Source organism: Balaenoptera musculus, chromosome 8, assembly GCF_009873245.2.
Source record: "Balaenoptera musculus isolate JJ_BM4_2016_0621 chromosome 8, mBalMus1.pri.v3, whole genome shotgun sequence".
Taxonomy (NCBI): domain Eukaryota; kingdom Metazoa; phylum Chordata; class Mammalia; order Artiodactyla; family Balaenopteridae; genus Balaenoptera; species Balaenoptera musculus.
In genome coordinates this window covers 14,703,619-14,726,539 of record NC_045792.1, presented here as the reverse complement: position 1 = coordinate 14,726,539, position 22,921 = coordinate 14,703,619, and the positions used below count along the sequence as shown (strand labels likewise).

Genomic DNA, 22,921 nt, shown 5'->3' with positions numbered 1-22,921 from the left:
GATTCCTGGTCGGGGAACTAAGATCCTGCATGCCACGTGGCACGGCCAAAAACAAAACCAAAAATAAAAGACCACCTTTGGTTGGTCAGATGTCGGGGGGCAGTGCTGGCTTCAGGGAAGGCGAGTAATGGAACCACGTCCAGAAAGGGCCTTCAGAAGGCTTGGAGCCCAACGCCTCACTCTCTCAACAGGGGGCAAAGAGATGGTCAGAATAGTCCTTTCTGATTATCCTGGCTGTGCTGCGTGGGTGAGTTTGGCGCAGGTAGGTATCCCTGTAGCTTGGATCTGAATGGTCTAAGACCAGGCTAGGGACTGAAAACAGAAAAGGCCCAGGACCAAAAATTATCACAGACAAACTGGTCTGATTTATGGGCAAAGAGGTATATATTTTTTATATTCCTAAGACATTAGTAAGTCTTACTGTTTGGGAGGAAAATAGAGGGCAGGGAGTCTGATCTATTTGTGTTCAGATCTTTTTGGAGACAGGGGCCTGGCTCCGGCAGCCCTTTCAGGCCTCTTTAGCCTCGGATTCTATGAAAGGGCCGCGCGTGCCCACCGTGAATGGCAGTCTCGGTCCTGATCACACGTGCTCAGGAATGAGGCTTGGGGGAGCGGTCAGCACAAACAGATGAGGCCCACCCCCTGGGCTGGCTTTGGGACGCGCTGTGCTCTTATGAGAACATCAGTGTCCTGATGCCTCCAGGCTGGACAGGCTGGAATGTTCCCCTTGATCTTCTCTGGCACCCCTTCAGCCCCCTGCTCCCCATCCCTGCTGGGGCAGCCAGGCGTCCTCGGCACTCAAGCAAACCATCGCCTCCACTCACACGCAGCTGCCCTTTTCCTCTCTAAACGGCTCAGCACCTTTTGCTTCCCAACTTAGATGCTTTGGTTCAAAGTTCTCTTGGGGTTTTATGTACAGGAGAAAAAGAAAGCAAAGAACAAAAGGACAGTCATCACCTACTTGACTGCTCCGTCTGGAAGCGCTCCAGAGGGCTTTTTGGGGTCCTTCCTGGCTGAGCCCAGCACTCCTCTCCACCTTCTCTGCACCAGGCTGCTTTCAGGATGGCAAGTATTTGCCCCTCACCTCGTGACCCACGTGACCAATGGCCTGGAACAGAGGCAGGGACCGCACCATGGCCTCAAACCCCCACTGTGTGCCCTACACCCTCTGACCTCGAAGCAAACAGTGACCCAAAGCCATGACCAAGTTTCATCATCTGTTTTTGTAAAATGCAAGGTGATTCTTCTCCATCTTGGCTCCTTCTGGAAGGCTCAGAATTCCCTTTCCTCATAATAGCTGCAAGAAACAGCTGCAGCCTACTGGCCTGTAAAAGCCCCCGTGCAATGCTGCCCCCCAGGCCAGTGTGCCTGAGACCCCAGGTCCATCTGCATGAAGCAGGACCCTGGAGCCAATGGCTGGAGGACATGAACCTCAGGGATGTTCAGGGCTGGAGCTCCTGCGGCTACACAAGCCCAGCCCCACTCACACTGCATACTTCCGGGGGCAGCAGCCTGGACCGCAGTGTGAAAGGGAAGGTGGAGCCAAGACGCGTGAGTCTTTTAGGTGAGTCGACCAGCAATGAGCTTGGCAGTGGGAATAAGCAAGGTGCTGGTGGGAGTTTGGGGGTGGGGACAGAGCTCTGCCGGCGGCACTGGAATCATTCTATGGACACTACAGAAGGAAATGAGCGGAAATGAAAACTCTGGGATGGGAAGCCCATATTTGAAGCCTAGCTTGGGGCCTGGATTGGATATAAGAAATGATAATAATAATCACGATAAACAGCATACAGGTCAGGTGCTATTCTTACTACTTTAAATATTCATTCTCATTTAATCTTTAAAAGTAGCCTATGAAATATGTGTTACCATCAAACCCATTTTAAAGGGAAACAAATTGAGGCAGAGAAAGAGCAGTCCCCTGGTGAGTGAGAGCTGGATTCCAGACTTCTGCCCAGCTCAGTCTGCCTCCCTGCTGGGGGTAGGAAGGGTAATCTTCCTGCTGTGAGCCCTGGATTCCAGCCCGCCCAGCCCCACATCCCAGGGGAGGGCTCACACCCACTCAGGGGCAAAGGGCCATGATGGGCCACGTGCACTGCTGCTCCCAGAGGGCTTACCTCTCAAGCAACTGCCACCCTGTTCCTTACTCCTGCCCAGTCCAGTGGGCTTAGGCTGCAAGGCTCAGCCCCCTGAGAGAATCAAACGAACTCTGCAAAGAGGGGGCTCCTGTCTCTGGGTGAACATTCACCAAGCAAGCCCTCTAACATTGTTTGCTTCATACATACTCATGAGAGGAAGAGACAGCAGCATGGACAGTGCCTGCCAGCTCACCCCCAAGAGAGAATTTCTATTCCCTTGTTGGACAGAGAGCTATTCACTGGAGAGGGTGATTTTTTTTGTAACAGGTTATGGGATTTATGCAGTTGATGAGGTCAGAGGTGAGAGCATGGCGTCGGGGGCAATGGGGGATCAGCCAACTCCCCTGCCTACTTTCCAAGGCTATTATAAAGGTCAAGTGAGATAATATATGTGAAGGTTCTTTGTAAACTGTGAAGCTCTGTGATAACAATACCTAATATTTATTAGGCATTCATGGCATGCCAAGTACTGTTCTAAGTGGTTTACATGTACTAACTCATTCAATCCTTACAGTAGTTCTAGGAAATGGCTCTGATTATGATCATTCCCATTATACAGATGGAGAGACTGAGGCCAGAAAGGTTAAGCAAGTTGTCTAAAGCCTTTGCTCCTGAGTCCTTGCTTTTTTTTTAAATTTTTTAATTTAATTTTATTTATTTTTTTATACAGCAGGTTCTTATTAGTTATCTATGTTATACATATTAGTGTATATATGTCAATCCCAATCTCCCAGTTCATCCCACCACCACCACCACCATCCCACCACTTTCCCCCCTTGGTGTCCATACGTTTGTTCTCTACATCTGTGCCTCTATTTCTGCCCTGCAGACCGAGTCCTCGCTTTGAACCACTCCACCATCCTGCCTCTCTGCCACCCGGTGGCGTTGGGGCCTTGAACAAGTCACTCTACCTCTCAGAGCCTTTGCTTTTGAAACTGTAAAACAGGAATAATAACAGGCATCTCAGGAGCTGTGAGGACTAGATGAATTAGCCTCTGTGCACGGGCAGTTATTTGCCCACACCTTCCCCTCTGGAGGGGAGACAGCTCCACCCCCACTCCAGCACTATAGTTCTACTGGGGGCTGCCAATCGCAGCCCCTCCCTTGTTGCTAAAAGGACTGGGTTTGAGACTTCAGTATTCCCCCAGGGGCTGTCACATCTTCCGGAAGCAAGGGAAGAAGGGTCAAAGCAGCCAAGCTGTGAAATCTGGGGGTGGGGGGATCTGGCGGGGGGAGTCAGGCAGCAGCGCACAGGTGAAGAGCCTGTGGGAGAGAAGCAGGGAGAAGAGATGGGGACAGGGTCCTGGCTGGGTGTGCTCCAGCTCATCTGTCCCCAGCCCAGCGCTGCTCTGCCCATCCCACAGGCTGGCTCTACGAACCGGTAATCCCTGCCTTGCCCCCAAGCAGATGCAGTGTTGTTTGGGTCATTTGCAATGAAGAGCTACCGTGTCACAGCTGAGCACTCTGCCTGGTAAATAGCAACTGCTTTGTAAGTATCAACTGTTGATACTATCATCATCCCCCCAACTCTTTCCTCAGCTTCCACCTTTATTATCTAGCTTCTCTTGGGAAATGGGGAAGAGATACAGAGAACACAGCTGGGGAAAGGCCCCAGTTGCCCCCTTTCCCTTCCCAACACAGGTGGGGGACGGGCCTCAGCCCGCAGAGGAAGCAGGCAGAGCAGGGCTCTACAGATGCAAAAGGCTCCCCAGAGCCACTGCCCTCTCTGGCCTCCAGAAAAACAGGCTGCATCACCCAGGGCCACCAACAAGTGGCGTGGGGAGCTCAGATCTGCCTGGGACAGCCAGGGACGGGGACACATCCTCGTGGCCCAAAGTGGGTGAGCCCCTACCAAGAGACACGGAAGCAAGACAGAGAGGACCTGAGACAGAAGAGGAAAGAAACCCCAGAGGAGGAGCAGCTGAACGGGGAGGGGCCCAAAGAGAAGTGCGAGACAGGCAGGCAAAGGGAAGAGAAAGGAAGAGTCTGCAGGACAGAACGGAGGCTGGCCAAGGAGAGGAGCTCCCAGCAGAAACTGAGCAAGAAGATGGACACGGTGGCAAAGCAAGGAGAGGTGGAGACTGCTGAGAAAAGAAATCTGCTTTGGAGAAACATCGAGCAAGGCTCCACGCTGACGCCCTCCCCATGAGGCCCCAGCTGGGCCTCCATCCTTGGCTGCCCCTGTACCTCCACCATACCCTGCCTGCCCCAGTCACACCGGGTGCTCCACAGAGCAGACAAAGGAAAATGCCCCTGGGCAGGGCGTGGGGAGGAGAGTCAATGGACCGCTGCGGCTCCTGGGAGAAGACATCTCACCCCCCTCCCTAGCTGTAGGACAGCTGTCCAGTGGAAGACACAGGGTCTCTGCTGTCCGAGCAGCCTGCTGGGCAGGGCCGAGCAGACTTCTGCTAGACTGGGATACTGTGCACCCTGGTCCTCCTGCCTCTTGGATTTAAGGGAGGTTGAGGCAAGATATATCAGGACAGAGACTCTTGTCCTACAGCCCCAGACCCTCGAGTGTACCTGTGGCTGTCGTTAAGACAAAGGGGGACGGATGGTGTTGTGTACGTTCCACCCCACCCTGCTCCTGCTGCCTGCCCACGGTGGCTGAAGGGGATGATGATGGTGATGGTGGTGATGTTGATAACACCAAACATCTGGAAGACACCCGACTCACCAGGCAACTTCACAAGCATTAGCTCAAAGGAACATCACAACTACGGGCGATGTTGGATATCATTGCCATTTTACAGATTAGAGAAGGTGAGGCTCCGAGTTATGTTACCTCGTCCAAGGCCCTGCAGCTAACAATGGCACAGCTGGCATCGGCTCCTAATTCTGTGGATGCCACATGCTAGGCTCTTCCCACTCTTCCTCGCTGCCTCCCTGGCAAATGTGGCAATGCATGGGGACTAAGGGAAATCAAAATGCTGACCTTGACTCAAGACCAAGCGGGGCTCATTGGACGGGAGTGTTCTTACCCAGGCCAGGGGAGAAAAACCAGGGTGAGAGAATAACCCAAATAAAATTAAATAGCTTTATTTAACTTTGGCATGTATTATGTCATTTTTTCCCTTTCACAGTTTCCTGCTCAACTCTGTTCTGTCCACTACGACTGATGTGAAGGCTGGGACCCTGGAGCCCCTCAGGAGGCGGGAGGAGGCCTGGCATATCCTTCAGCCATCGCTGGCCCCCAGCTATTCACAGGTCTTCCCGTCACTCCCAGCTGAGCTTCAGCACCAGCACGGGCTCTCTTCTCTCCCTCCCCAGTCTCCCTACAGCAGCTGCTGGGCACCCTGATGCTCTCCGCCTAGCGGAACATCAGTGTATTTACGCGGGAGCTAGACAGCATCCCAGACCAGCTGTAGGGCATCCTGTCCATTGGAGCTAGGCTCACAGGAGGAGGCCAACAGAGCTACCAGCCCAGCAACTGACAGCCTTTCAGAGCAGGCTGCCAAGCTGCAGATCCCCTTCTTCTCTGGGATGGTTCAGAATTAGATTAGGGTGTAGAATTGAAATAAAGACCACCCCTACTCAAAAATATATCCACACCCACAACATTCTCCCAAGGAGAGAGTTCTTAATTCCACCAAAAGGTAAATACTTCCATTCCTACCAGTTATTTATATCTCGGCCTGAGTTATTTAATCAGATTGCTTTCCAAAGAGCTGAGATCCGCCTGCATTTAGGTGGAGAAATTGGTGGAGAAGAGGAGGATAATTTTGGAACAAGGTGTAATTTTGGAAAGAGTGGCATCATTATCCTTCCAGTAACCAAATGAACAAACATTTCTTGACGGCCTGCTGCTGCCCAGGACCTTAGTCATCACTGGGGGAGCTGCAGCAACACATTCTCTGCCTCATGGAGCTTACGGTCTTAACTGAGTCCACAGGGTTTCCTCCCCGCCTGCCGAACTCCACGTGGTGTCTGCGGCAAAGTCCCAGCCACGTTGACTCCTGCGCTATCTCTATAATCTTCTCTTCCATTGCTCGCTCTAGTTCAGACCCTCATCCTTGCTCCCCTGGGCTGTTGGTAGGCTGATCACTTCTCTCCCAAACTCAAGTGTATCATGGTGCTTCCGTAGTCTGTTTATTTTTTAAAAAATCAAAACTTTTTATTCTGGCATATAAATACCTCTAAGTCTATCCCTTTTCTACCCTTTCAGTATTTTCTCCCATTACTTTCAGCTAAGATGGTCCACTCCCATCCCCTGCCACGCGTGTTTCGACCTCCAGGCCGTTGTATATTCTGTTCCCTCCACTTAGAACGCCCTTCCCTCCTCTGTTTATTCCAGTTCTCAGCTCTGGCTGCACCTCAGGATCACATGGAGAGCTTTTTCATAATAATAATAATGGGGATCAACTATGTCCCATCAAATTCTAAACTCTGGGGGTATGACCAAGGCGTCAGTAATTTTTAGAATCTCCCCACTCATTCTAACGTGTAGCCAAGGTTGAAAAATGCTATCTTTGTCCAACTGCCACTCCAGCCCATGCGCTGACTTCTTTCTCCAGACTAAGAGCACCTGTGACCTGTCATTAGCACTGATTTGCCACACAGCACATTCTGGTTTAATGCTCTCTTTAATAAGGTTCTCCTGCCTGGAAAGTCTCTGTGCTACTCCACAACTTGTAAGACCTGGGGCGGTGCAGACGGCCAGCGAGTGCTGGTTGACAGATTGATGTTTGTCTCGAGGAGTGGAAAGCACTGCTCTGATCACCAGGCCCTGGAACTCTGCTTAAGTGGGGGCACTAAATTAAGGGACTGGAAACCCAGCGCTGTCAACATCAACAGTGATGAATCATGCTGATGGTATGTACCCTTGATCTGATGTGATAAAAATTGCACTGTACCTTTGTGATGTTCCTCCACCAAACCCATAAGCCCAGTCTAATCACGAGAAAACCATCAGACAAATCCCCATTGAGGGGTATCCTGCGATATACCTGACCGGTCCTCTTCAAAAACTCTCAAGATCATCAAAAACAAGGCAAGTCTGAGAAACTGTCACAGCCAAGAGGACCCTAAGGAGACATAACAACTAAATGGAATGTGGTTATCCGGATGGGGTCCTGCAGTAGAAAAAGGACATTAGGGAAAAACTAAAGAAATCTGAATAAAGCATGGTCTTTAGTTAATAATAATATATCAGTATTATTTCATCAACTGTAACAAAGGTACCACACTCATGTAAGACAGTAATCGGGGAAACTGTGCAGGAGGGTTATATTGGAACTCTCTGTACTAGCTGTTCTGTTTTTCTGTAAATCTAAAATTTTTCTTTAAAAGGTCTATTAAAAATAATTTACTAAATTTTTAATTCATTTAAAAACAAAACAGCTCCCCAGCCCCACCCTATCACCCCCACATCTGCTCACCTTCCTGGCAAGCGGTGTGGAGCCCTGTGCCCCGCTGGTGATGTCTGATGTTTCTGTAATAGGGGCCGGGCTTCTGTGGTTCAGACCAGAGCCAAAATCCAGCAAAGGCTTTTAAAGCTGCCTTTTAAAACAAGTGCTTTGGGTCCAACCAGAGTTTGCTGATGGATCTGTGGCCTTCAGAGGAACATGCAACGTGTTCCCTTGATTTGCATGTTAAATGCTCATCAAATAAGCATTAAACATAAATTATTCTCTTTACTAGCCTAACTATAAAATTCCAGAGAAAGGCTGAAGGGCAGAGAGAAGTCAAAGCCTGGAACTCAGGAGAGAGCAGAGGGTGGTGACATTCTAATAGGCCGAGGGGCTCACAGTGGCCGCTGTCACTTTACTGGATTCCCTGCACTGCCCCAGGGCAGCTGGACCTCCTTACAAGCAGGGCCGGGCCTCTGGCCCCGATCATCGCTGCTGACACCCAGCAAGGTGGCCCCTTCCTACCAGGCCCCTCTCATCACAGGGCCCTCAGGCCTGGCAGGGCCTCCTTGCACAGCCCCATCCCTGGGTCTGCCCCACCGTCCTTCCTTCAGGGAGGAGGGCACCCCACAGCTGGGAGGCTGGAGGCTGGGCCCGCCGGTCCCCATGACTCAAAGCTCTTCCCATTCCGTGAGCCCAGACCCAATCCAGCCCGGCTGCACAGGGGGCGTGGGAGGGACAAAACTCCTTTATCACGTACAGAGAACTTACTATTTTAACTCGGAGGCACCTTTTTCTTTAATGTGGGATTACTTCTGAGGCAAAGGAAGAAAAGACCTGACCACAAAAAGAAATAAGACCCTTTCCTTAGAAGCGGACACACCGAATTCACAAATCACAAACACAGGCCTGGTTTCTAAAAAGATTCCCTGGAGAGACCTGAAGCTGGCCCACCAGCAGGGTCATAGGGCCTTGCTTCCTCCCTCCCCCACCACTGCCGACTATGACAGTCTTTGCAGCGCCATCCCAGACATCACCCCGTGGGCTTCTCCCAACAGCCCTCAGAGGCAGGCACATAGGGCAGCGTTGTGCGGCCAACCCCGGCACAGGCCGGTGATACAGCTGTCCAGATTGAGTAAGGGAGTGGGACTAGGCCTGCCACCTGCCAGCCCAGGGGCCCCACGCCCCTGCCCCCCGAGGGATCTCAGTCCCGTTCCAGGGAGTCTGGATGGTGGGCAGCCTACTGACAAAGGCCCATTCAAGAGAGGCCAGACGAACAGTCCCAGCTGCAGAAACAGAAACTCGGAGCAGCGGCCAGAGGCCCAGGGGCCAGGCCCGAGTAGCCCTGCCCACCGCCAGACCACAGTACCTGCCCCTTCCAGCCTCTGCTCAACAGCCCACCTCCTCTGAAAGCACAGCTCTGGGCGGCGCGTTTGAACCTACAGGGCACTTTGTCTGTGCTCACATTGTCTTGCTTGAGGGTAGAAATGACACAGGGATGCACCCTGACCCATGGGCCTGCATACTTGGAAACCTGCCCGACCTGGTCCCGTTGCATGAGTGGAGGTTTACCCGACCTTGTTTGTCTCTGCTTCGGGAAATGCACTGTCCCCTCCCTCCTGCCACATGCCTCATTGCCCCAATTCCCACAGAGCCAAGGCCCATGCCTCTCTCCAGGTACCACCATCACGACCATGTGTGTCTCCCCCATCAGACTGTGAGCTCCTTGGAAGCAGAGGCACATTCTAGGCATCTCTGCATCTCCAACACTTTGCACAGTAGCTGCTCAGTAAATGCCCGTGACTGAATGAATGGATTCTTCAGCATCATTATGCCTTTAGTCATAATCCAATCTAAGCCCAGAACAACCTGAGGATCTGTGTGGAATTTTAAAGGAATTTTACAACTTTCTCAGTGCTCCCCTCCCCCCCCGCCACCTCCTCCAGCCGGCTCTCCAGGTCTCCGTCAAGGCCCAATCACCAAAACGCTGTGATGAATCAGCTTCCTTCCATTGCCTTCAGCCCTTAAACACCTCCAGACCTCCGATAGGGTCTGACTCTTAGTTTTCAGATTCTACCAAAGGAACAGGCAGACTGAAATGACACATGGGCATAAAGGAATGTACCCCTCAGGTATGTGTGGTGGGCACCTGGGTAGGAGTGACAGTGGGAGAGAGCTTAGAAGGACAAGTGGGCTTTCACCATGCCCTGGTGGGTGAGGACTTTTTCCCACATATGTTCAGTTCAAAGATGCTCTCTGGGCTTTCTCCACGTCTGACACTGTGCCAGGCCCTGTCTGGGGCAAAAAACAGACCTTGCCTTTGAAGAGGTAGGAGCGGGTATGGGGGACAGGCGAGGACATAAGTAGATAAATGAAGGCTCAGTAGGCGTGTACTCTAAGAGAAGAATCAACAGAGCATTTCAGGGGTACCAGGAAGAGGAAAGCTTGTCTGTTTACTGGGAATTAGGAAAAGCTATTTGAAAGAATGAGCACTGGAGAGGAGCCTCAAAGGATGCTATAACAACAACAATGTCATTCTAATAATAACCATGTGTCATTACTATTACTATTATTATTATAGCAGCTAGTATCTACTGAGTGTTTACCATATGCTAGGCACCAAGAAGCACTTGACATTGCTTACCCCTGCTCAATCCTCATGCCCATTTGACAGATAAGGAAACTGAGGCTTAGAAGAGTTAAGAAAACTAGGAAGCGTCAGCACCCAGATTAGACCCCAAGTCTGTGCGTCTCCAAAGGCCGCTACCCCCTACTCAGCAGGCTGGAGTGAGACAACTCATTCCTGTTGGGGCCTGAGCGGAGGCAGAGCGTAGGAAGTACAAGGCTCAGGATGACCATCTGGAGAAGGTGCCTGGAGAGATAGCTGCAGCCGAGTTCCTGAGAGCCTCGAGGGCCAGTGCCAGGTACCTGTCCTCATTAATAGGCAATGGAGGGCTTCCCTTCCCTGGTGGCACAGTGGTTGGGAGTCCGCCTGCCAGTGCGGGGGACACCGGTTCGATCCCTGGTCTGGGAGGATCCCACATGCCACGGAACAACTAAGCCCGTGCGCCACAACTACTGAGCCTGCGCTCTGGAGCCCGCGAGCCATAACTACTGAAGCCCGCGTGCCTACAGTCCATGCTCCGCAACAAGAGAAGCCATCGCAGTGAGAAGCCCGCACACCGCAACGAAGATCCAATGCAGCCAAAAATAAATAAATAAAACAAATAAATTTTTTTTTTAATTAAAAAAAAAAAGGGCAATGGAGAGGTCGGACATATGGGCCCACAAGATCAGTGGTAAAAGGATGGGGGCTGAGAAAGTGGAAGGGAAGAGGTGGTCACAATGGTCTGGGTGAGAGACTGCACCGGGGTGAGGTGAGGGGGTGCCCGGGAACCTGTGAGCTTACGCCTGTGTGTTAGGTATGGAGATTATGTATGCGTGAGGAGGGGAGAGTGTGTGCCAGTGTGAGCCACACACGAGCAAGTGTGGGGCCCTGCTTGTTGAAGAAGGACGTGGCAGGGCCTTCCCGGTGGGAGATGCGGGTGAGGTCAGCTGGGGAGAGAGGGAGGGACAGGGCTAATGGATGGATCTACCGGAGCAGGAGGGCTCCGGTGAATGAAAACATCATTTCACAGTTCTGTGGGTCCTGGGAAGCCCACAGCGCCTGGCATGGGGGAGGGACTCAGTTAACATTTGTTCAAGGGATGGCTTGTATGAATTGAAGACCTCGCCTCTTATCCCTTCCCAGGCCTGGCTTTGCCCTCCAGCTGCATGGGGGGCACTGTCATTCCAACCAGATCCTCCCTCATCCCTGGCTTCAAATCAGATCTTCTGAGCTGAGCAGCCACCTTCCCATGGTCCCGGCCTGGTTCCCAGGGCCCCAGCCCCGCTCCCCAGCCTCCAGCTCCCCCGCGCATCTTTGTAACAAGTGTGTTCCTGTGTGAGCTCCAAGCTGACTTCATACTTTCCCAGGTCAGAGGGCCCCTCCTCCTTCCCATTCCACAGCACAGAAGATGCTGCCAAATTGGTTCCAAGCTTTTGTCTTGGCCAGAGACACCCTGCTTCTCATTAGAGACAGAAAACCCTGATTGGCACCTCCCGTCATGCTCTCCAGCTGGTCCAAGGCTCTCCGTCCAGAGGATTCATAGACCCACCAAAATGATGGCCCTGGACCTCATCCTCTCCAGAGACCACATCTCCCAAGACTCCACCCAGCCCCAGTTTTCATCCTGGCAGAAGAGACCAGGTGGACATGGTGTCCAGGGGGACCGGCTACTGCAGCCTGAGAGGAAAAAGCCTGGTCTGAGCTTTCCTGAGCATCTCCTGGCCCACGGGGTGAAAGAGGAGGCCTTCTCCGGAGCGACCAGAGACCAGCCCCTTTCCTGCTCAGCTCAGCTACAACCCTGTGTTATGAAATCATGAGTATAGTTTGGCACCTGGAGAGAAAAGGGATCTCTTTCAAGACTGTACAATCTATAAAAATTAGGAGGCAGAAATGCCTTAGAAATCATGAAATCTAGCCCCTCTGCTGATGGATGTGGAAACAGAGGTCTAAAATCGTGGCGGCTTTCAGTTGCTTGAGATCAGTCTAAACCATTTCTGACTTTCGCCAGAAACCCAGTTTGCATCCAAAAGGATATCTGTGGGATGAATGCACTTCCCCTTGGAGCACAGCCAGGACTACAGCCTGGGTCTGTGTCTCCAGGTTCATAGCCTTTCTGCTACAGGCCCTCTGCCTCCAGGGGCTGTGCCTGTCATGACTGGTTTGCTTCCTCCAGGGTGTTCAGGCAGAAGCTGGTGGGTGATTTGTCAGACAGTGAGTCCTGGGGGCTGCCTGGCACAGTGTGCCATCCAGATGGCAGCCAGCTAGGTCCAACAGGGCTGGGCTCTGACTTATGGGGGATCTGGTGGGCTGGCTTCCCTATGGCTGTGGGGAGTTTCCAGGGTCTAGGGAACTGCTCCTCCTTCCCCCCACTCCTGGCCACATTCTCCCAGAAAATAGGATGGAGCAGGCTCCCCACCCACTAGGGCACCCACACTTTGCAAGGGATCCTGGTCCCCAGAGGATTGCTGGCAGTAAAGAAAAGAAGGCAAGTGATGTGGCACAGGAAGTATGGGCGTCACAAATCCTGGCTGAAGAGTCAGAGGCCTCAGCCACAGCTGGGTGTGTGACCCCGAGCCTCAGTTTCCCCATCTACATGATGTCCTGATTGGATGTTCCCCTTCCGGCTCTGAGAAATCTAGGACTCTGAGGTCAGGGACTGTGTGTCTTCCTTCTCACCCTCATGACCCTAGCAATGAACACATTGTAAGTACTTAAAACAATTCCTTGAATAATTGAATGAAATGGGGCCTAAGTCAGTCCAGAGATCACAAGGCAGCCAGGAAGGAGACCCTTGCCTCCAGTGTCTACCACGAGACCCCTAGAGAAGCGACAGGTCTTAGAAAAGCCCTGGCAATCCAGGAGTCCTCTGCAAACCCGCTTCCTCTCCTAGATGCACAGATGTGGCTGGCGGAGCCAAGGAGAAAGCAGGAAAGTGTACCTGGGGGAGGGAGGATAGCCTGGACCTCCTCCCCGCCATCACCCTACCTACACTTTCTAAACTCACCTGGCTCCTCTCTTTCTGGCTCCCCTCTCCTCCCAGCCCCCATCCAGGCTTTGTCTCCTCTCCCTGCCCTCCCCGCTCTCCGAACACAGTCACAACCTTTCCTCCCTCCTCTGTGGAGGCTCAGAGCCTTCTGCTGGTCCCAGAGCTGCCTGATCCTCTGCTAGGCAGGAAGACTCAGCGGCAGAGTCCAGACTCCTAGGAGGGGCCAGGAGCCTCAGGCTTTCTCAGGGTCAAGACAGGTAGAAAGCTGCCACGGAGAGATTTAAATTCTGGTCCATGCCCAGCCTCTTGCATCTAGCACCTAGGAGAGGGGCTGCCCTCTGAAGGAATCTGGAAGTGCATTTCTCTCCACCTTCTTCTGCAGGGTTCCTGGGGAGGTGTTTCCTTCTGGCCTTTTTGAGCCTTCCCCTACATGCTACTTGGCATAGAGCTAGGAAACTGCCCTCTCTCTTCCAGCCAGAGACCTATTGCGAAGAAGTACTGCGTGTGTGTTGGGGAAGCAATGGGATGTTATTGCTGGTATGTGTGAAAACACACACAGTGCGATGACAGGGTGTACGTGTGTCATTGGGGGTGGTGTGTTGTGGTGTGGTATATGTATGGTGTATTTGGCGTGTTATGTGGTGTACGTGTGGTATGATATATGTGTGTGTAGTGTGTTGATGCAGTGTGTGTGACAAGTAGGATGTGCGGTATGTGTGTGAGTGTATAGGTGGTGTGGCAAGTGTGCATATGTTTGGGGTGTGTTTGTGACGTGTACTGTGTGTTGGGGGGCCTGGATGGGGTAGGGGCCACGTCAGTTTGAGCTGGGAGCTAGCTAGCTCTCCAGGGTCTCCTACTCTGAGAAGTCAGGGATAACCAGTATCTAGGCAACCATGTTGGGGGGAGGGGAGGCGATATGGAGGTAAAGAATGGGCAGGAAAAGGAGGGAGGCTGAGAATTGAAGAGGGGTTTCCATGGCAACTACCGGGCAGGTCACGTGAAAAAGGCTAAGTTGCGGAAACAGATATACATATCCACACATACACAATATGAGGGTACTGGGCCCTCACAGTGGGATCCTTCCACAGAGGACATGGGCTGCCCACTGATCCATCTCCAAACCTGGAAATCTGGGCCCAGCCAGAGAGCACAACGCCAAGAAGACAAAGCAAGTGGAGACAGAGGCCACATTCGTGGCGAGAAGCCCCGGCAGCCACAGCCTGCCGTGCCTGGAGGTGGGCAGCAGGGGCCTAGCCAGGCCCATCGCTCCAGTGTGGCTGATCCCTGCTCCCACCATCGGGTGCTTCCTTCACCAGCCACCACTTGTAAGAGCCCAGAAGCGAGCGCCAGTAGCCCCAGGCGGCCCTTCCAAGTATCCACGGAAGCCCAAGAGACACAATGGGGAAGGCTGTGCCAGGGCCAGCCCTGCTGGGGAAAGAGGGCTGGGCACCAGGAAAGGAGGGACTGGGGGGTGGGGGTGGTCAGCCCCCCTGGAAGAAGCTAGGACTGGTTAGACAAGAGGAGAGGAAAATTGATGCAGACGCTCTCATGAACCCCACGCCCTGGAATCAGCCTTCCTTACCTGCCCCCACTCCCAGTGCCCACTGCCCAGCCCCAGCTCTCCCTGTCCCCCAAGCACCGAGCCGGCAAGTTCCATTTTGTATGGCTCATGTGTGCACACACACAGCCGGCCCCCTCCCTGTCTTCACCTCCGCACACTCCACTTAAGAGTCCAAGCTTCCAAGTAACAAAGGAAAACCCCCTGGACACAGCGGAGAGCAGCCCTTTCCCCTTCTCCCAAAACCGTAGCCCCAAGCTCCAGGCAGGCGGCAAGCGCCTTTCCAGAACACCTTCACTCCCACCGCCACGGCCTGCCTCCCCTCGGCAGCTCCTCTTCTCTTCCGACGACCACCTCCGGGTTTCCATCCCCTACCCGGTTTCCGCGGCCCAGGCGGCAGCTGCCCGGCGAGGACCGCTCACACCCACCGAAACAAACCAACCCTGGCAGCATCCCGGCGCCCCGCGATCGGTCCCCACCCCAGCCTCTCTCCCTCTCCAAAAGAAGAACCCAACTTTGCCACCACCGCAACCCCTTACCTGCACGGCGCGGTCCCCTCCGAGACAATCCCAGGAGGGTGCGCGGAGTCCGGAGGAGCCTGGGAGCGGCGGGGCTGGGGGGAGGGCTGTGGGCGAGGCTTTCGCTTTTTTCCCGCCTCCCCTGCTGGGAAGGGTTGGGGCTTGTTGGAGAGGCGCGTCCTGCAGGGGTGGGGAGTGGTGGGCGGGAGCTCAGCTGGGGCTGGGCTCCGGGGACCGCGAGGTCACCGTCCGCCGACCTCCGGTTGGCGTCCGCGCGCAGACCCTCTCCTGCTCGCCGCGCGCCGCCGGCTCCTCGGAGCGCGCCGCCGCTGCTCCCGGGTGCGGGAGAGATTCTTTCTCAAAGCGCAGGCCGCTCGGAGAAGCAACAGGAGACCGCCGCCCGGGGGGCGGGCCAGCGCCGGCGCGCATCCGCCGCCAGCTGTGGCTTTTCGGTTTTCCTCTGCTGAGGGTGGGGAGGGAGCGAGACAAACACGAAGACAGAGCTAGTGTCTCTCCGAAATAGTAAACTCGGGGAGGGGAGGAGGGGGGACGGAAAAATACGAGAAAATAACCCAGCACCAAGACACAGCAACCCACGTTAATTGGAAGTCTTGACAATTAAGTGGGATGCGCACCTAAAGCATGAATGGCTGTGTCGTGGGCGCGCGAGCCGGTTCTGGCCGGAGTTGTCATTTTCAGCAAGAGCCAGGGGGGCTGCTGAGGGCGGGGGCAAGCTGGAACCACAGATTTGCTGCCCAGATCCCCCTCATCAGGGCCCCTCGTCCCGCTCCTGGCGGGTCACAGTACTGCCCCCTCCCCAGTCCACTCCTCAGGTCCAAATTCGAGACGACAAACTGAATGAGAAGATTTAAATCCTAGCTCCGCAACTGCACCTGTGATGTGACCTTGAGCACAGCACTGAAGGGAACTCTCTAGCCTCAGTTTCCTAACATGTGAACCGGCGGTGAGAACACTGACCCCCGGGAGCTGAGCTCAGAGTGAGCGCTCCGTAAGCCGGCAGTCGCTGTGCGGAGCAGGGCCTGTAGCAAGGGCCCGAGGCCAGCCACTGGCAGAAACCACGGACACAGCAAGGGCTGGCCACTCGGTTGGTAGCCAGGAAGCCATGCTGCTGGCCATGAGGCTGCCCAGCCTGAGCCCTGAGGGGGATCGACAGGATTGGGGGTGGGGGAGAGGGGGCCGGTTCCTGAGAGAACCTGTAACTGTCCAAGCCCGAGAGGAGCCGCAGGGACTTCCTTACAGACCCCGAACCCTAGTACAATGGGTACTGCCAGGAAGAGACCCAGCCCTACCTCAACACCCCAAACCCTGGCCCTCAGTTTTCTCATTTGTGAAATGAAGGACATGGGCTAGATAATCCAGAGGCCCCTTCCAGCTCGAACCCTAGATTGAATTATTTTAATAAACGGTCCAGTCTCAAAACCCCAAAGCAGGAAATATACATGGATTCCAGAAGGCTTCGCACAGATGTGGAAGCCATGAATGGCTACTGAGAAAGAGTGGGGAACCCTCGAGAGGACAGTTTGGACTCCATGAGCACAGAACCTTGGACAGAGTGGACGTCTCTCTGGCCCAGTCCCGAAGTTCCGTGGGTGCCTTTGAAAATCACTCGCTAGGCCCATGTCCTTGGGCAAGTAGATTAGTCCCTCGCAGACGCCCTTGAGGGCTGCGGCCAGCATCTCACTGTGTTGCCTCTTAGAGTTCCTCCCGGTGAGGACACTTCAAACCCAGGTCTGCAAGTCTGTTTGAGAGAGACAGGCCAGGGGTCAGAACTCCAAAGCCGAGTCACCTGTTAGTACCAGCCCTTGTCTTGCCAGAGAATTCCAAGGTGTTTAGCCAAATTACTCAGATGCCCCCCTTAGCAGTGAAAGGCCGCAAAGGGGCAGCAGGAGCTACATTCACGTGCGGAAGGACCTTGGCTTGCCCCTCAAATGTGCTTCTTCCCAGTGCATCCAGAGGCACAGCTGAGGGAGTTTGGGGTGACACAGCTGTGAAGTCACACACAAGTTTGTTCTAGCGGGAGTCCTGGCTCCCTTCTAGGGGAGGAATAAACACATCTAGCCCCTATGAAACATGCGGGCGTCAGTAAAAAAGGTCACCAGCTGCCTCATTCTTTCAACACATTTATTGGCATGAGGAGCTACTGGGCAGTGAGCCCTGGGCCAAACTCCAGGCTCCACAGTGAAAGGAAAGTCATGGTCCCTTAGAGCTAATTGGCGAGACAGAGATTGACCAAATAATCCCATGGACAAGTGTGTCATTAAAACAGGATTCAGAGCCCTGAGGATGTAACGTTTGAGAAGCGAGCTGAAGGGTCAGGAGGTGTTAAGGAGATGAGGTGAAGGAGCCAGGAATTGGAGTGACAGGCAGGGCTGGGAAATGATTCTGACACCGGAACGGAAGCCACATGCGCAAAGGCCCTGAGGCAGAAGGAGCATGGCGTGAAAGGAGCCGCAGTGGCTCTGGAGCGGAGGAGACAGGCTGGAGAAGGAAGCAGATGCCAGACCAGGCAGACCTGGTGGTTCCTGGGTGAGTCCAGCTTTTATTCTCCCGACAATGGGAAGCCACTGAAGGGCATTAAGAAAACTACTGCAAGCAAGAACTGGGGAGTTGCTGGCTCCATAGTGTGGGGGACCCTACAGTCAAGGATCAGGAGCTGTCAGGAGAGCAGTGCTCATATGAAGCTGAGAAATCGGCTTGGATCCCAACTGAAGGGAAGCCTGCTTCTCTAGAGGCCAAGGAGCAAAGAGAGAGAGCTGGGGTAGGGGTGCCCAGCCACGGTGGGCATAGGGCACGAAAGCACAGAAACCATTTCTAAAACCCTCCCCACTCTCACCCCCCCATGCCCAGAATAAGATCCATGCCAAGACGTAGGGTTTGGAAGGATAGTGTAACTGTTGGGAACTTAAGGGACTTGTGCTGAGCTAAGCATCTTGCAATTGTGCAGCTAAAACTCCATCTGGATAACACTTGCCCCAGTTCCCTTGTACTGTGGCAAAAACAGACCTGCAATAAGTCAGTACCCAGGTCACACAGCTACGGACAGGAAGCAGAGGGCCTGCAGGGAAAATTAAAGGGGCAAGACCAGGAGTCACCTGAGGAGACCTTTGTCCCTCCTAGCAGTTCCTAGTAGAAACAGCAAGCTTTGGGTGCTGTTTCATCCTTGGGTGCAGACTGCAGAAGCAGAGCAGACCTTGCCCACCAATTGCTACCTTGGGTCCATTCGTACTCATTTTACTTTGCAGGGATTTGAAAGCGTGTTCTCTCCCACCCTCGGGCGAATGCTAAGCCCCTCACTGAATGAGCTCTGCTCACTTCAAAAGCACTCCTTGGGCCCTCACTTTCTGCTTTGTGAAAATTTGTCTAGTTTTCAAACCTTTACAGAAACTGCAAGCACTCCTTGGGCACTCACTTCTTTCTTTCTCAAACTCCTTGGCTTCTCCCTCAACCAGTTGTGTTGGGCCCTTTGTCCTCTACTCTGCATAGTTCCTGGACAGTCCAATCCACAATCATGGTTTTGCCACCCACTTAGGGCTGATGACCCCACGCTCTCCAGCCTGGTCCTTACCCTGGAGACCCAGACGAGTAATCTCCAGGGGCTCAGCAGTGCCCATACTGAATCCATCATCTGACCCCCCAAAGCTGACTCTCCTCCCGCATCTTCCTTGAATTTGGAAATGGCACTGCTCCAACTCAGTTATTCATCCAGAAAAGTGTGTGCCGTCCTCAAGCCTCTCCCCCCATTGCTTCTGTTCTAGGTACCAGCCTCCCGCTGGTGCCTCTGCCTCAGTCTCCCCACCCCACAGTAACTCTTGTTTGGTAATAATTTTCCGCAACACAGATGTGATTCAAACCTTCCAAGGCTCCCTATTTTCTACAAGTTAAAATCCAACTTCTTAAAATCCAACATTCAGTCTTTACCACCTGACACCCACCTACCTTTTCTGCTTCATCTCCGACCCATTCTCTGCCCTGCCTTCCCCATCTCATCACTCTGGTCACCCCAGTCCTTGCAAACGCTGTCCCCCAGCTCAAGAGGGCCACTCACAATTATCCAAATACATTGCCTGCTTTCCCACCCCCAAACTTTTGCTCATATAATCCTCTCTGCTTAAGATATCCTCTCCCTCCCTTCTCTACTTACATGAATCATACCTACCATGCAAAGTGAAATTCAGATATCACCTTATTGAAATTAAAGCTGTTTTGTCCACACTGTCATGAACTGCACTGCGTCTCTTCATCTGTGCTTGTACATATCATCGTCTGAATTTTACTGTGTTTAGTTGCATGTGTGTGCGGCCCAAGTAGAATGGGAACTCCTTGGGATCAGCCAGGCATCTTACTCCATTTATACGCCCTAGTGTCTTGCATGGTGACTCACTTACAACTGGTTGAATTTAAGTGAATTGCAGCTCACAAGACTCTACATGATCCTGCCTCAGCCCACCTCTCCAGGTGCATTCCGAACACTTTCTTCCATGCCCTCTCTCCAGCCAGCAACCTCTCAGCTTAACCAAAGTGTCTTCAGAACTGGTTCCCTGGGCACGGGTACCCTGGGCCCAGACCACGCCGGTGAGATGCAGCTGCTTTGTTCTCTCTTCCCAAGATGAAGGGGTGAGGAAGCTGGTGCTATTGAGGCCCCAGGCAGAGGAGAGGAGGGTTCCCAGGCCAGACTGCCTGGAGCGGAGGAGAAGGCAGCCCCGACACTGACATTGGGGGTTGAAAAGCAGGACTTCTCTGACTGTGGGTGGAGCACTAGGGACTGGGTAGGATGGCAGACACCACTGGTTCCCTAGACCAGGTCCGTTCTCTTCTTTTTCCCTTCTTTTTCTTTCCCTTAGAATGTAGTTTATTATTTGATTTCAGTTAATTCACTTAATTCTTCATTTCCTCATCAATAAACTCTTTTTTTTGTTAATTGGAGGATAGTTGATTTACAATGTTGTGTTAGTTTCAGGGGTACAGCAAAGTGAATCAGTTATACATATACCTATATCCACTCTTTTTTAGATTCTTTTCCCATATAGCCCATTACAGAGTATTGAGTAGAGTTCCCTGTGCTATACCGTAGGTCCTTATTAGTTATCTATTTTATATATAGCAGTGTGTATATGTCAGTCCCAAACTCCTCATTTCTCCCTTCCCCGCCTTCCTTTTCCCTTCTATCAGAACATTTTTCTAATTCAGCTGCAACGTGTTCAGTTTAAACTACTGATTTTCCAGCCACTAGGGTTGTCCATATGATCCAGTTCTGGCCAAGGAGATGGGAACAGAATTATACTCAGGAAGAATTCTAAGAAAGACACAGTAATATGTCCCTTTTGCCCTTTGCCCTTTTCTTTTTCTCCCTTCTTCTGTTCCTCTTCTTCTTCCTCCTGCCCTTGCTCCTCCTCCCCCTTCTCCTTTTTTTTTTTTTTGAAGTATAGTTGATTTATAATGCTGTGTTAGATTCAGGTGTACAGCAAAGTGGTTCAGTTATACATATATATATCTGTGTTCTTTTTTAGATTCTTTTCCATTATAGGTTATTACAAAATACTGAATACGTTTTCCTGTGCTATACAGTAGGTCCCTGTTGTTTATCTATTTTATGTATAGTAGTGTGTATCTGTTAATCCCAAACTCCTAATTTATCCCTCCTCTCCCCTTTCCCCTTTGGCAACTGTAAGTTTGTTTTCTATGTCCTGTCCTTCTTTTTTTTTTTTTTGTCAGAAACATGGATGGGATGCCTGAAGATGAAACAGCCATCTTGCAACCATGAAGAAGTCTGCAACTAAGGATGGCAGGGCAGCAAGCTAGAAAGAGGCATCAACAACATCTGAATTACCTCATTCCAGAGTTCTTGTTACATGAGAAAACTCAGCTCCTAGTACATAAATTTTTTTTCCAGGCTGAGAATTTTTTTTTTTTAAAGATGAGGACACGGGGATGGGGGGGCAGGAGTTTGTACAGGCCAGGTCACCCCTCCCTCTGTAAGCTCCTGGGCCCGAGCCCCCAAGGGGTGGGGCCGCCGAGGCTGACAGCGGCTCTTCTTGCCGAGTATATCAGAGGTGGCACCGGCTGTACCTCCCAGTACATAAATTGACTGTAGTTGGTTTTCTGTCCCACGCAGCCAACACACCCCTAAGGGATACAAGTGGGGAGAGCAGCCTTTCATCATGAGAAAGCAGAAATTCAGCACAAGCCTTCCTCCCCTAGAAAACCTACACCTGCCACTTACAGCCCCACTGGCACACACTTGACACACACCAGCACATCAGAAACACAAATCCCAGCATCACTCTTTGTGGAGTGCTTCCTGCATGGTCCCTTTCCTTAGCTATCTTTATCTGGGTCTTGATTTTTGGAAAAGGAAGAAAGCAAAGGCAGTCAGGGCGGGGGAAGTCTGAAATAAAATCTCTCCCTATCTTCCCACAGGAAAACTATGACGTATGTCAGGAAACAAGGCATGCCAAAGCATAGATGAGATTTGTTTCTAAGTGAAAAATTCACCCCAATCCCATTAGTCTGGAAAACCAATTGCTGCCTGATTAAATTAAACTTGTAAGCGTGTAATGTCACCTCAAGGTGCTGATCTCTAATTATGAGCACACTTCTTCCAGAGCCGCTGGTTATCCAAGTTAGAGCACGTGACCACTCCCCCCCACCCCCAGCCTTTCCACTCTGCAAATATGCACCCATTTGTCTTTTCCCAGTGAATGCAAATGGGAGAAAACTGAGTGATGTCGCCCTTTGGAGATAATAACTTTGGAAATTCAATACATAATGGCTCCCTAGACAAGACCAGAATAGCTTCGTGTTTCTGTTATCCCTATGCACAGAGAAGCTGACAGCCTGTTAGCATAAGCAGGCGGCAGAACTCCCCGCCCCTCCCTGAGTGCCTGGAGCCAGCGTTCATGGAGAGAGACACCTGTGTATCATCATACACTTTCTTCCAACCCACTGGATCCAGGCTCAGAACAGAGGCTGTAGCTGAGTTTGGGGGCCCGGAAGAACTGTAGTGACCCAGCAGGCACCTCCATTCGGTCTCTAAACCAGCTTTGCAACTAGACAATAACCCATTAGTCTAGGCACATGTGCTGGGCAGGTAAGACTGATCTGAATGCACTTATTACTTCTCACATCCCCAACTTCCCCCACCGCCACCCCAAAGCCCAAGCTGGAGTTCAGGAAAGAAATAAAAATGGTTCGGGGCTGGCAGACTGTTGAACTTCTGTATAAAGAAGTCACATGATGACATAGTATGAGTGTGTTTCATGTTTGGTAATTGCAATCATTGTTGCTTTTGTTGTGGTCATCCATGTACAATGCTTGGTGTCAGTCTATTTATCTCTTGTAAAAATAAAATACAGTGTGTGTGTGTGAAAAAAAAAAAAAAAGAAGTCACATGAAGCCTGCAGATTAACTACCATGAGGAGAGGAGCTTCCCTACAGAGCAAAATCGGGTGCCTATAGACAAACCTGCATTTTTCCCGAGGCGGGCAGGGCAGTAGCCAGAAGCCTGGCATCCTGGGCAGGTCAGCAGACCACTTGTGGTCATGGAGGCGCTGCCTCTCTGTCTGTTTATGTTGGACTCCTGGGACCATTGACTGCTCTGTCCCTCTCAACCCTCCTGTAATTCACTTGTCTCTTTGAAGATGCTGTTCAAGTAATTGCCTCTCAGACCAGAGGCATATTTGATGTCCACCATTTCAAGCATTATCTCTATTGATTTTCATTTTTCAGGCCTTGTATGGAAACTTAG

General features: G+C 52.1%; 1 protein-coding gene across 4 annotated transcripts in view; it reads right to left on the bottom strand.

Moving 5' to 3' along the window:
- Positions 1–15,468, bottom strand: part of FXYD6 (FXYD domain containing ion transport regulator 6) — a 32,983-nt gene extending 17,515 nt beyond the window's left edge. For 2 of the 4 annotated variants that reach the window (XM_036860791.1, XM_036860793.1), the window contains exon 1: positions 15,178–15,306. The gene's annotated coding sequence lies outside the window, so the exon portion shown is untranslated. Of the gene's footprint in view, positions 1–961; positions 1,109–15,177 lie in introns of those variants that run through there. The other 2 variants (XM_036860795.1, XM_036860794.1) reach the window with 2 other exon arrangements.
- Positions 15,469–22,921: the final 7,453 nt, after the last annotated feature.